Source organism: Oncorhynchus kisutch, linkage group LG22, assembly GCF_002021735.2.
Source record: "Oncorhynchus kisutch isolate 150728-3 linkage group LG22, Okis_V2, whole genome shotgun sequence".
Taxonomy (NCBI): Eukaryota; Metazoa; Chordata; class Actinopteri; order Salmoniformes; family Salmonidae; genus Oncorhynchus; species Oncorhynchus kisutch.
In genome coordinates this window covers 53,516,569-53,526,717 of record NC_034195.2, presented here as the reverse complement: position 1 = coordinate 53,526,717, position 10,149 = coordinate 53,516,569, and the positions used below count along the sequence as shown (strand labels likewise).

Below are 10,149 nucleotides of genomic sequence, written 5' to 3'. Positions count from 1 at the left end.
ATTGGCACAATTCCTTTAAAAACAGCTCATACATTTTTTACATCATTTACACACATGAAAACGGCAACAAGGCATAAAACACAGCATTTGATAGTTACATTTGAATTTGTTAAAAAGTACATGTTGTTAAAATCAATTAGTTAAAACAACCATGAGTAAAAGTACTTTCCTTGTAAAAATATCAAATCTGTAGAAGCCATTTAAAATGTGTACTAATGATCTAAAAAGGTAAAACATTTTTAAGACATGAAAAACATGTTAAAAAGCCACTTTGTTAAAAAGCTGTCTTCAGTCCTTTGTACAGGAGCGGGGTGAGTCTTTATCAAGCTCACCTCATCCTGCTCCTCTGAATAGACCATCGTCCCATCCTTTGGGGCCCAGAGGAGATCCCTCCCCTAGGCGCATCGCCCTAGGCGCCGCAGCGCTGTCAGGCCGTGGCCGCCGGGACCTAGGGTGTTGTGGGGGACCCTTCACCTGGGGTCGAGGCCCCCTTCCTTTCGTACCACCCCAGGGCTTCCGTGGCTACCATGGCCACTGCCTGGGGGGTGGTCTCTACGTTTTTCGCTACCAGCAGGTTGCGGGAGGACCACAGTGCTTCCTTCAGGCACGTGAGGGTGGGCCAGAGCTTGGTGAAGGTCTTCGATGAAATGGGCCTTCGGCCCACCCCATATAGCACGAGCTGAGGTGTTAGGTCCTCCCCTGCTGGCAGACACGAGGTAATCAGGGGGCCTGCTTCCTTCCACAGGTCCCTGGCGGCTCTGCACTCCCAGAGCATGTGCCTCACCGATTCTTCTTGGCCGCAGCCTGTTCGGGGGCACGCGGATGTCCTCGCCATGCCCCGTGAGTGCATAACGGCCCTGACCGGGAGGATCTCGTGGGCGACCATCCAGGACAGGTCCCGATGCCGATTCAGTAGAGCAGGATGGGCCACGTTGCGCCAAACCGTTGTGGGCTCACCTATAGCGAGCCCGCGCACTGGACATACTGGTTCCCGCTCCTGCACAAGAGAGAGAAGAGAGCGGTGTTTTGTTAAGACCGTGACTGTTTCTTTTTCCAGTTTAAAATGTCTTAAAAACTTCTGGAGCTGGACGTAGGGCGGGGGTAGCAGGAAAGAGACTGGGGCTCGCAGGTCGACTGGGATCAGCCTCAGAGTCCTGAGGTATGATCCCAGCCAGAACCGTGCGAGGGCCTGAGTCTTGTTGTTGACCGGGGAGGTGGCAAGAGTCAGATGTAACGCTGTGTAGCGGCTGCCCAGGAACAAGTAGAGGTCAGGCAAGCCTTTCCCCCCCTTGGACCTGGGCCTCTTGACCACCTCCCTCCTCAGCCTCTCCCACTTGCCTCCCCACAGGAAGTAGAAAAGCATTCGCTCCAGGTCTAAAATACTCCTTCGAGGGGGGATAAAAACAGAACTGATTAATAAAAGCACAGGTAAAATCACAGCTTTAATGATTAAAACCTTGCCCTCAAGAGTCAGCTGTCGTAGTCCCCAAAAACCCAGTCTCTGTCTTACGGTCCCCAGGATTCCACTCCAGTTACCACTCCCTCCTCCCCCCCGGTCAAACTTTACCCCCAGTACCCTTATGTCCGTTAGTTTAACTGTCAGAGGTAGTCTGGTCAAGTCTGGGTCTGCCCACGGTCCGAAGAATTGGGCCTCTGTCTTGTCTCTGTTCAGTCTCGCCCCAGAGGCTCGACCGTACCAGTCAGTCCTGTCCAGAGTCCTGTCGACAGATAAAAGGTCGGTACATAAAATGTTGACGTCGTCCATATAAAAGACGCACTTGGCGGTCATCCCCCCACTCCCCGGGATACCCACCCCACTGATCCCTTGGTCCCTTCTCAAGACCTGTGCCAGTGGTTCAATACAGGCTACGAACAGAAGAGGAGATAACGGACAGCCCTGACGGACGCCGCAGTGTACTCCCACTGCTTTTGACAGATGCCCATTTACAAGGATTTTGCTGGTGATGTCCCCATACAGCAGTCCCACCCAAGCTAAGAACCTGTCCGGGAAACCCATTTTTTGCAGTACCTTAAAGAGGTACTGGTGCGAGACCCGATCAAAGGCTTTTTCAAAATCTAAATTTAGGACTACAAGCCGCATGTTTCTGTCTCTCGCATAACAGATGGCATCTCGGATCAGTATCAGGCTGTCCGTGATCTTCCTTCCGGGCACGGCACAGGTTTGGTCCGGGTGGATCACCTCCCCTAAAACAGAAGACATTCTGAGTGTTAAAACCTTGGTAAAAAGTTTACAATCAAAGTTTAAAAGAGTTATCGGTCTCCAGTTCTTCAAGTCAGTCCTGTCGTTTTTCTTATATAAAAGAGTCACGATCCCCACTCTAAAACTGTCAGGTAATCTGTCAAGATGTTCAAAGTCGGTAAAAACAGTCAGAAGTTCGTCGGCTAAAACATCCCAAAAGGTCAAATAAAACTCCAAAGGGAGGCCGTCCTCCCCCGGTGATTTACCCCTCTTAAAATGTTTCAGTCCTTGTTCGATTTCGGTCCTCGTCAGGTCTTTTGTCAGGTCGTCTGTCTTGGGTAGGGTCTTGTCGATGTATGTTAAAAGGTCCCCCATTGTTTCTTCGCACACATCTTTTACCCCAAACAGTTCCCCATAAAAATCCTCAACTACTTCCTTTATTCCTTCTGTATCTGTTTTTAAAACCCCATCTTTATTTTTTAAGCGAGTCATTAACCTACCCTTACTAACTATTTTCTTAAAAAAGTACCTAGTGCACTTCTCCCCCTCTTCTAATTCCCTTTCCTTACTTCTTAAAATAACCCCCTTGCTTCTCTGTTCAGCTAAAAATGCCATTTCCTTTTTTACTTCTTTAATTTCTTGGTTAAAATCAAGGCCCTGTTGGCATAGGTTAAAATACCTTTCCAGTCGCTTTTGCAGTCCCACCATGCATCTATCTTTTTCTTTACTTTTTTTCTTTCCTATTTCTCTAAAGAAGGTCCTCGTCCTTCCCTTCACCATTTCCCACCACTGTGCTCGCGTGTCAAAGAAGTCCTGTAGCGTCTGCCACTGGCTGAACTGCTCCCTGTACTGGCTAACTACTTTATCATCTTCTAAAAGGGAACAGTTCAATTTCCAGGGCCCTCTTCCCACAGTCACACCCGAAGATAGTGAAAGGGTGCACGTCAGCATTACGTGATCTGAGAAGAAAGCAGGGGTTATTCTAGCATCAGTTGGGGGACAGTCCCGGGTAAACAGATAATCGATGCGAGAGGCTCTGGTGCCGTCACCACTGGTCCAGGTGAAGCCCTCCTCTCTTGGATGCAGGGTTTTAAAACAGTCAGTCAGTTTAAAATCCCTGCACAGCCCTTGCAATAAAACACTTGACCTGTCTACCTTAAAATCCCCTCCTGCCCCTCTCCTGTCTGCTCTACTTAAAACACAGTTAAAATCCCCACCCACCACTAGAGGATCCCTCCCTAGCATGTGGGACTGCAGGTCTTCTAAAAGTGTGCACCGGTCGTGTTTGTCATTAAAACCATACACATTTAGCACGTTAAAATCCCTCCCCATAAAAGTACAATTGGCTAAAAGAGCACGCCCACCTACCACCACCGTGCTCCCCTTCACCACCACCTGTGGGGTCTTGATTAAAATGGCAACACCGTCGTTCTTGTTAAAATTGGAACCACTCCAAATGGAGGGCCCGTGCTGCCACTTATCCTCCCATTTCCTGTAAGAGGATAAAAAGGGTAGACCACACTCCTGTAGTAAAAACACATCCGAGTTAAACCTTTCTAAAAAGGATAAAACCGACTGTGCTCTTGTTACCGTTCTTACGCTCCTCACATTTATAGTGGTGATTTTAAAAGCCATAAAAGGGGTGAGTAAAAACAGTGCTAAAAGAAGAAGCATTGAGCAGTTAAAAGGGGGTTAGTTTTCAGGGACTTTCTCTCTCTCCCTCCGGGGTAAGGGAGTTTGGAGGGGAGAGGAGGTTAAAATAGGGCTTAAAAAGGAGACTTGATTGGGGGAGTTGGAGGGGAAGGTTCTGGGTTCTTCCTCCCCCTGGGAGCTCTCCCACTCCACCTTTCCTTTTTTCTCCTCACCCTGTTCGGGGTCAGAGAGCTCCTCAGCGTTTCTTTTACGTAGGGGGAGGTGTTCCTTCAGAATCTCCCCCTCCTCTCCCGTACCTTCTGACACAGTCTCCATGGTGCTTTCCGACACTGACCCTATAATATCTGACCCACTTGGGGAGCTTTTGCTGAACATCTCTCCGGAGCCGTCTTTCTCGGCCCTTTCTCCTTCAGGGGTCACATTTGTCTGGGGCAGGGGGATTGGGGTGGGGAGGGTTTTGTCCTCTCCTCCCACTTCTTCCACCACTACACCTTCCGCGCCCTCCACTACAGCCACCACCACCACCGGCTCCACAACTATCTCCTCCACCACCACTACTGCCTCCTCCACCACCACCGGCTCCTCCACTACCACCTCGGCAACTGCCGTTCCAGCCCTCTGGCGCTCGGAAGTCCGGTCCGCGGCCGCCCACTCCCTCCTTCCCGCCTTGGCCCTGTTGGCCCAGGAGGAGGGGCAGTCGCGGATGAGGTGGGACCGTTCGCCACAGAGGTTGCACGACCTTCCGTTCGTGCACTCCTCGTAGCGGTGGCCCACCTCCCGGCACTTCATGCAGACGACCTTCTGACAGGCGTCTGCAAGGTGGCCATGTTCACCACACTTACGGCACAGCTTGGGCTGGTCCTGGTAGTGAACATGGCCCCTGTTCTCTCCGAGGACTATGGTGGATGGGATGGCTTTCAACCCACCATAGCCCCCAGGGTCCTCCCTTTGCTGGACAGTGACCCTCCAGGCCCCTGTCCAGATCCCATCGAGGTCTTTTACCTGGATCAGGGGGCCCTTCACGTTGCAGTACCTGTCCAGCCATACTGCAACGTCCTCCGGCTGTACGGTTTCATTGTACATGCGGATAATAACGGTTTTAATGCTATTATCCGTCAGCTTGGTCACCTCAAACATTGCTGTGAGGGACCCCTGGGTGTTCAGGGCGTTCTGGAGTTTCCCCCAGAACTCCCTCAGGAAGCTGGCGTTGGCAAAACTGACATCGAAGCCCTTCCTATAGGGGAGGGCTAAGATGCAGTTTACCTGCGCGGGATGAAAGCCGAGCTCTTTCTGGAGGAATTTTCTGGAGAAATCCAATCGGGATAACTCCATTATTTTTCCTCCCTTCTCCTTTAGAAGGAGGCGCACTGCATGGTGCCTCCTCATGCCAGCCTGTGCTGCTGACATGATGGAGGCCCACTCCCTTTACAGCCCAACACCGGTGAAAGGGGGAAGAGGGGGGGAGGGAGAAGAAAGAGGGGGGTGTAAAACAGCCGAGGAACTAGCAGGCTCAGCCAGGCTGTGCTGAACAGGTCCTACCAGTAGCACGGGACACACAACAAACTATCTAGCACAGCACCAAACTAATCTTATCAACAATGGGAAGGGACACAAGGATATTTTTTGAATATTTTTTTTTTTTTTTTTTATAATTAAAGACACGAAGGGGAAGGACAAAAATAGACAAAAACCAAACAAGGAGCGGGGGAGGGGCGAACTAACAAACAAATTTAGGTGAGGGGAAAATAAGGAGAAAACAAAAAGGGGCACTGACCAACACAAAACCCTGCCAAGCTTGAGGGCCGAGAGAGCTAGCCAGCCTCACCAGCAGACCAGGCCAAGCCAACCAGCTAGCGAGCCTCACCAGCAGACCAGGTCAAGCCAACCAGCTAGCAAGCCTCGCCAGCAGACCAGGCCAAACCAGCTAGCAAGCCTCACCAGCAGACCAGGCCCACCAGCCAGCGAGCCCCACCAGCAGACCAGGCCAAGCTAGCCAGCTAGCGAGCCCCGCCAGCAGACCAGGCAAAGCCAACCAGCCAGCAAGCCGGCCAGCAAAGGTCCCCCAGTTGGCGACACACAACAAGAAACAGAAACAAAAGGCAGTTTTTAGGGGGTGAACTAACAAATACAAGGTGGATAGGGACAAGGAAAATACAGTCAGACAAACACGCGACAATGCAATGCCTGCCGCGCCTCAAGGGCTAGCCGGCAATGCAACACTCAAAAACAGTAGGAGTAATTGAAGGGGGGGGAGGGTAGGATACAAAGGGGAGGAGAGGTACAAAACAGGACAAACAAGGGGAAAACTGAAATGTATATAAAATAAGAAATAAAAAGGACCAGAGGGCCTTTAAACTCACCCTACAGGTGCTGGTGCACCTGTAGTCCACCACCAGAACCACCACCTAACCCAGGACAAAAACGACAGTGAAACAATACAACAATAATGATTTTAAACAAAAATAATTAGCACAACTCCGGCGCCCTCCGGCCTGCGATCGCTTCTCTGATCAAGTGCAGCACTGTTGAGGTCACTACACGTGATCTTAGCCAAAAGGCCGAGAAGCGATACCGACAATGATTTCGGGAGGAAGGTGCCGTTCTCAGACACGTCAAATCCGGTAACGGTTACACCAAAATGAGCTCTGTACACTTTACAACAAATATCAAAGATGATGCTATTTAAAATGAATGGTGACATAGACTGGGAGTTGATCAACGTCGGGAAAAGACACTTTTCCCTGTTACAAAGTAACACATTGGTAGGTTCCAAAGTGACGTGGACATCCGCCCACCAATCGGAAACTAGACAAATCCTTATTGAGTGAAAACCAGATTTACAGCTAAATTGGAATAATAATCTAGCAAATAGGGGTTGGAGAAATAGTTATTATTGACATAACATGTTCTCTTTTATATAATATCTCAGGAAGCGTTGATGCCACAAGGGAACTAAAATAATTGTCCACTTGGAGGCGCCAGACTTCCACCGACCGTCGCCTCTCCTATGTGGTCAATCAAAACGCATTTGAATGTTGAACCACTTTAAAAAATATATTTAACTAGGCAAGTCAATTCAGAACAAATTCTTATTTTCAATGACGGCCTATGAACAGTGGATTAACTGCCTTGTTCAGGTGGCAGAACAATAGATTTGTACCTTGTCAGCTCAGGGATTTGATCTTGCAACCTCTCAGTTACTGGCCCAATGCTCTAACTACTAGGCTATTTGCCACCCCAGTTGACTTCAACACATACACCATCAACGCAAAATAGCCTGTGTATTTTTTTAATTTGTCTGTAGAGCCTTGCATGATAAGGTCATTGTGAGGAGGCCTTTATAAAGTTGTCCTCCTAAATTACTAGAGGCCAAACTTCAAAAATGTCCATGGCACTGGGACTGCAGTGAGAGCTAGACTGACAATGCAGCCTATGGAGTGGTCCCGGCCTATGGTCCTGGCTGCCTAACTAAATGTGTGCTTAGCATAATACACTTTTGTAAACATGGCTCTGTTGAGGCATAGTTTTACAATTAAGCTTAGTCAGTCACTACAATAAACTTCATATCATGCACATAAATTGCCATTACGCAGAAAATACTTTATATTGATGAATAAAAACTACACTGGTTTGATTCATCCTGAAAGTTAGGTTTAGGCTACTACATGATACTGTCCCTGTACCCATCATTGGTTCCTACAACCTATCCTATGAAGGAAAGTTTACAACGTAGGTGCACACAGGTTGAGAGACTTTTGAGTAATCAAGGTGACAGACATTATTGACACATTCAATACCGCCTTGTTCAATCTTTCCTTCATCTAGCTGATCTAGAGTGTAATCATTAGTCCAACAGTTGCAAATGAGAGTTTCCATTGGACAAATTCAGGTATGTTTATCCCTGTTTGGTTCTGTTTGTGTTCGCTTTAAGAAGCGTTTGTCAACAGAATCAACGGAATGAATACACCCCTGATCACACGTAAACACAGATCATTTTCAAAACAGCACGATCCCTTTGATCGTTGGATAATTCCTTCTGGCACCTACGTGCTCTCCTCCTCTGACCTTTAACCTTCGCTTGTGGACTTCAGTGCACAACACATCAGCTGTCTGTGACCAGGTGAAAAAAAACCTTACCAAGCCAAACCTTCATATCATAACCACTAACTGCTACACACAGCCTACAATAGAGTACCACAGTATGAGTCATAATACCATAACACCTAGCGGTCAAACAGGGAAATGGTTCCAAGTATTTTGGCAGAAATTCTCCCCCAACTTCTAATTTACTTCATTTTGTGGCTAGAGTCAAATAGATATGTGCCACAGAAAGTATTTGACTCAGATATGTGCCACAGAAAGCAAGTCAAATAGTTTCTGTGGCACATAGAGTCAAATACTTTCTATAGAACAAACGTCACGTCAGGATAGGCAACCCGAAAGGAATAATTCATGTGTGTGTGTTACATTAAACATAGATGAGGGAGTAAAATGTTGGCAAGTAATAAACATTTCAGAACAACTACTAGTTGAATAAGACATGGAAGAGATGATGAATTTTGGCAAAGATTTATTTATAGACTAATACACTTGAAACAAAGCAAACCCGAAAACTGCAGACAACACAGTGGGGCAAAAAAGTATTTAGTCAGCCACCAATTGTGCAAGTTCTCCCACTTATTTTCCACCATAATTTGCTAATAAATTCATTAAAAATCCTACAATGTGATTTTCTGGATTTTTTTCTCTCATTTTGTCTGTCATAGTTGAAGTGTACCTGTGATGAAAATTACAGGCCTCTCTCGTATTTTTAAGTGGGAGAACTTGCCCAATTGGTGGCTGACTAAATACTTTTTGCCCCACTGTATATTGACTATGACAGCTGATATGAATGGGGAGTTGATCATCACATCAACATTTATTCATCACGTGCACAGGGTGTAAACGGTACAGTGAAGTGTTTACGTGCATCATAAATACATTACAATATAATACGCCCGGTCTCGGAAGCTAAGCAAAGTCAGGCCTGGTTAGTCCTTGGATGGGAGACTGCCTGGGAATACCAGGTGCTGTCAGCATTTTTGTCCCTCATGGTACTGCACTCTTGTACTATTTAAATCAGGAAACAACCTATTAGAGTTTCTCAATAGTCTACAAGCATTTTTTTTGGAACAAGGTTGTTGAGTTTTTAGAACAGAGTTCATAAGACACAGAGCTGGTGCAAAACAGTAAATGGATTTTCAAAATGTAGACCATATATTAAATAGATTTTTGGAATAGGGAGATGGAATAGGGGCTTGCTCCGTCCACTCCACGCATCGACCTGGTATTGCAGTACCTCCAGGAACGGTGCACCCCCTGCCGTTGTAAAAGAAAAGTAGACCAAGTTAACCGGGTGGTTCTTTTATTAGAATCATGATGGATATTACATTTGAGGTAGTTAACTAGTGACTCCCCATCCCGCATGAGGGAGCGTAATTATCGACTGACACTAATTAGCATAACGCAACGGACATAAATATCCCTAGAAAATTATTCATATTCATGAAAATCACAAGTGAAATATATTTGAGACACAGCTTAGCCTTTTGTTAATCACCCGGTCATCTCAGATTTTCAAAATATGCTTTACAGCCAAAGCTAGACAAGCATTTGTGTAAGTTTATCGATAGCCTAGCATAGCATTTTGTCCAGCTAGCAGCAGGTAACTTGGTCACGGAAATCAGAAAAGCAATCAAATTAAATCGTTTACCTTTGATGAGCTTCGGATGGTTTTCACTAAGGAGACTCCCAGTTAGATAGCAAATGTTCCTTTTTTCCCAAAATATAATTTTTGTAGGCAAAAATAGCTCCGTTTTTTCTTCATGTTTGGCTGAGAAATCGCCTGGCAATTGCGGTCACTGAAAACGCCGAAAAATATTACAAATTAGCTCCATAATATCGATAGAAACATGGCAAACGTTGTTTATAATCAATCCTCAAGGTGTTTTTCAAATATCTATTCGATAACATATCCACCGGGACAATTCGTTTTTCAGTAGGACAGATTGGAGTAATGGCTACCTCTGTATTTTACCTGAGAGCCACTCTGGCAGCATCAGGTGACCAGTTGCGCAATGTAGCCGCTTAATGCGTAAAACTACGTCACAATGCGCGAGACACCTTGGGGGATACGGAGAAAAAGTAATCTGGTTGATTGCCCATTCACTGCTCAATAGGGACGCATTGGAACACAGCGCTTTCAAAACATGAGGCACTTCCGGATTGGATTTTTCTCAGGCTTTCGCCTGCAACAT

General features: G+C 46.8%; 1 long non-coding RNA gene and 1 pseudogene across 1 annotated transcript; one reads left to right on the top strand and one right to left on the bottom strand.

The window, feature by feature from the left end:
* Window positions 1–8,406: 8,406 nt before the first annotated feature.
* LOC116356328 (uncharacterized) lies at window positions 8,407–9,658 on the bottom strand. Its single transcript, XR_004204826.1, has 2 exons — window positions 9,606–9,658; window positions 8,407–9,211 (listed from the first exon to the last, which is right to left on the bottom strand). It is a non-coding gene; the product is annotated as an uncharacterized LOC116356328 (long non-coding RNA).
* On the top strand, window positions 9,086–9,213 carry LOC116356408 (uncharacterized; annotated as a pseudogene).
* Window positions 9,659–10,149: the final 491 nt, after the last annotated feature.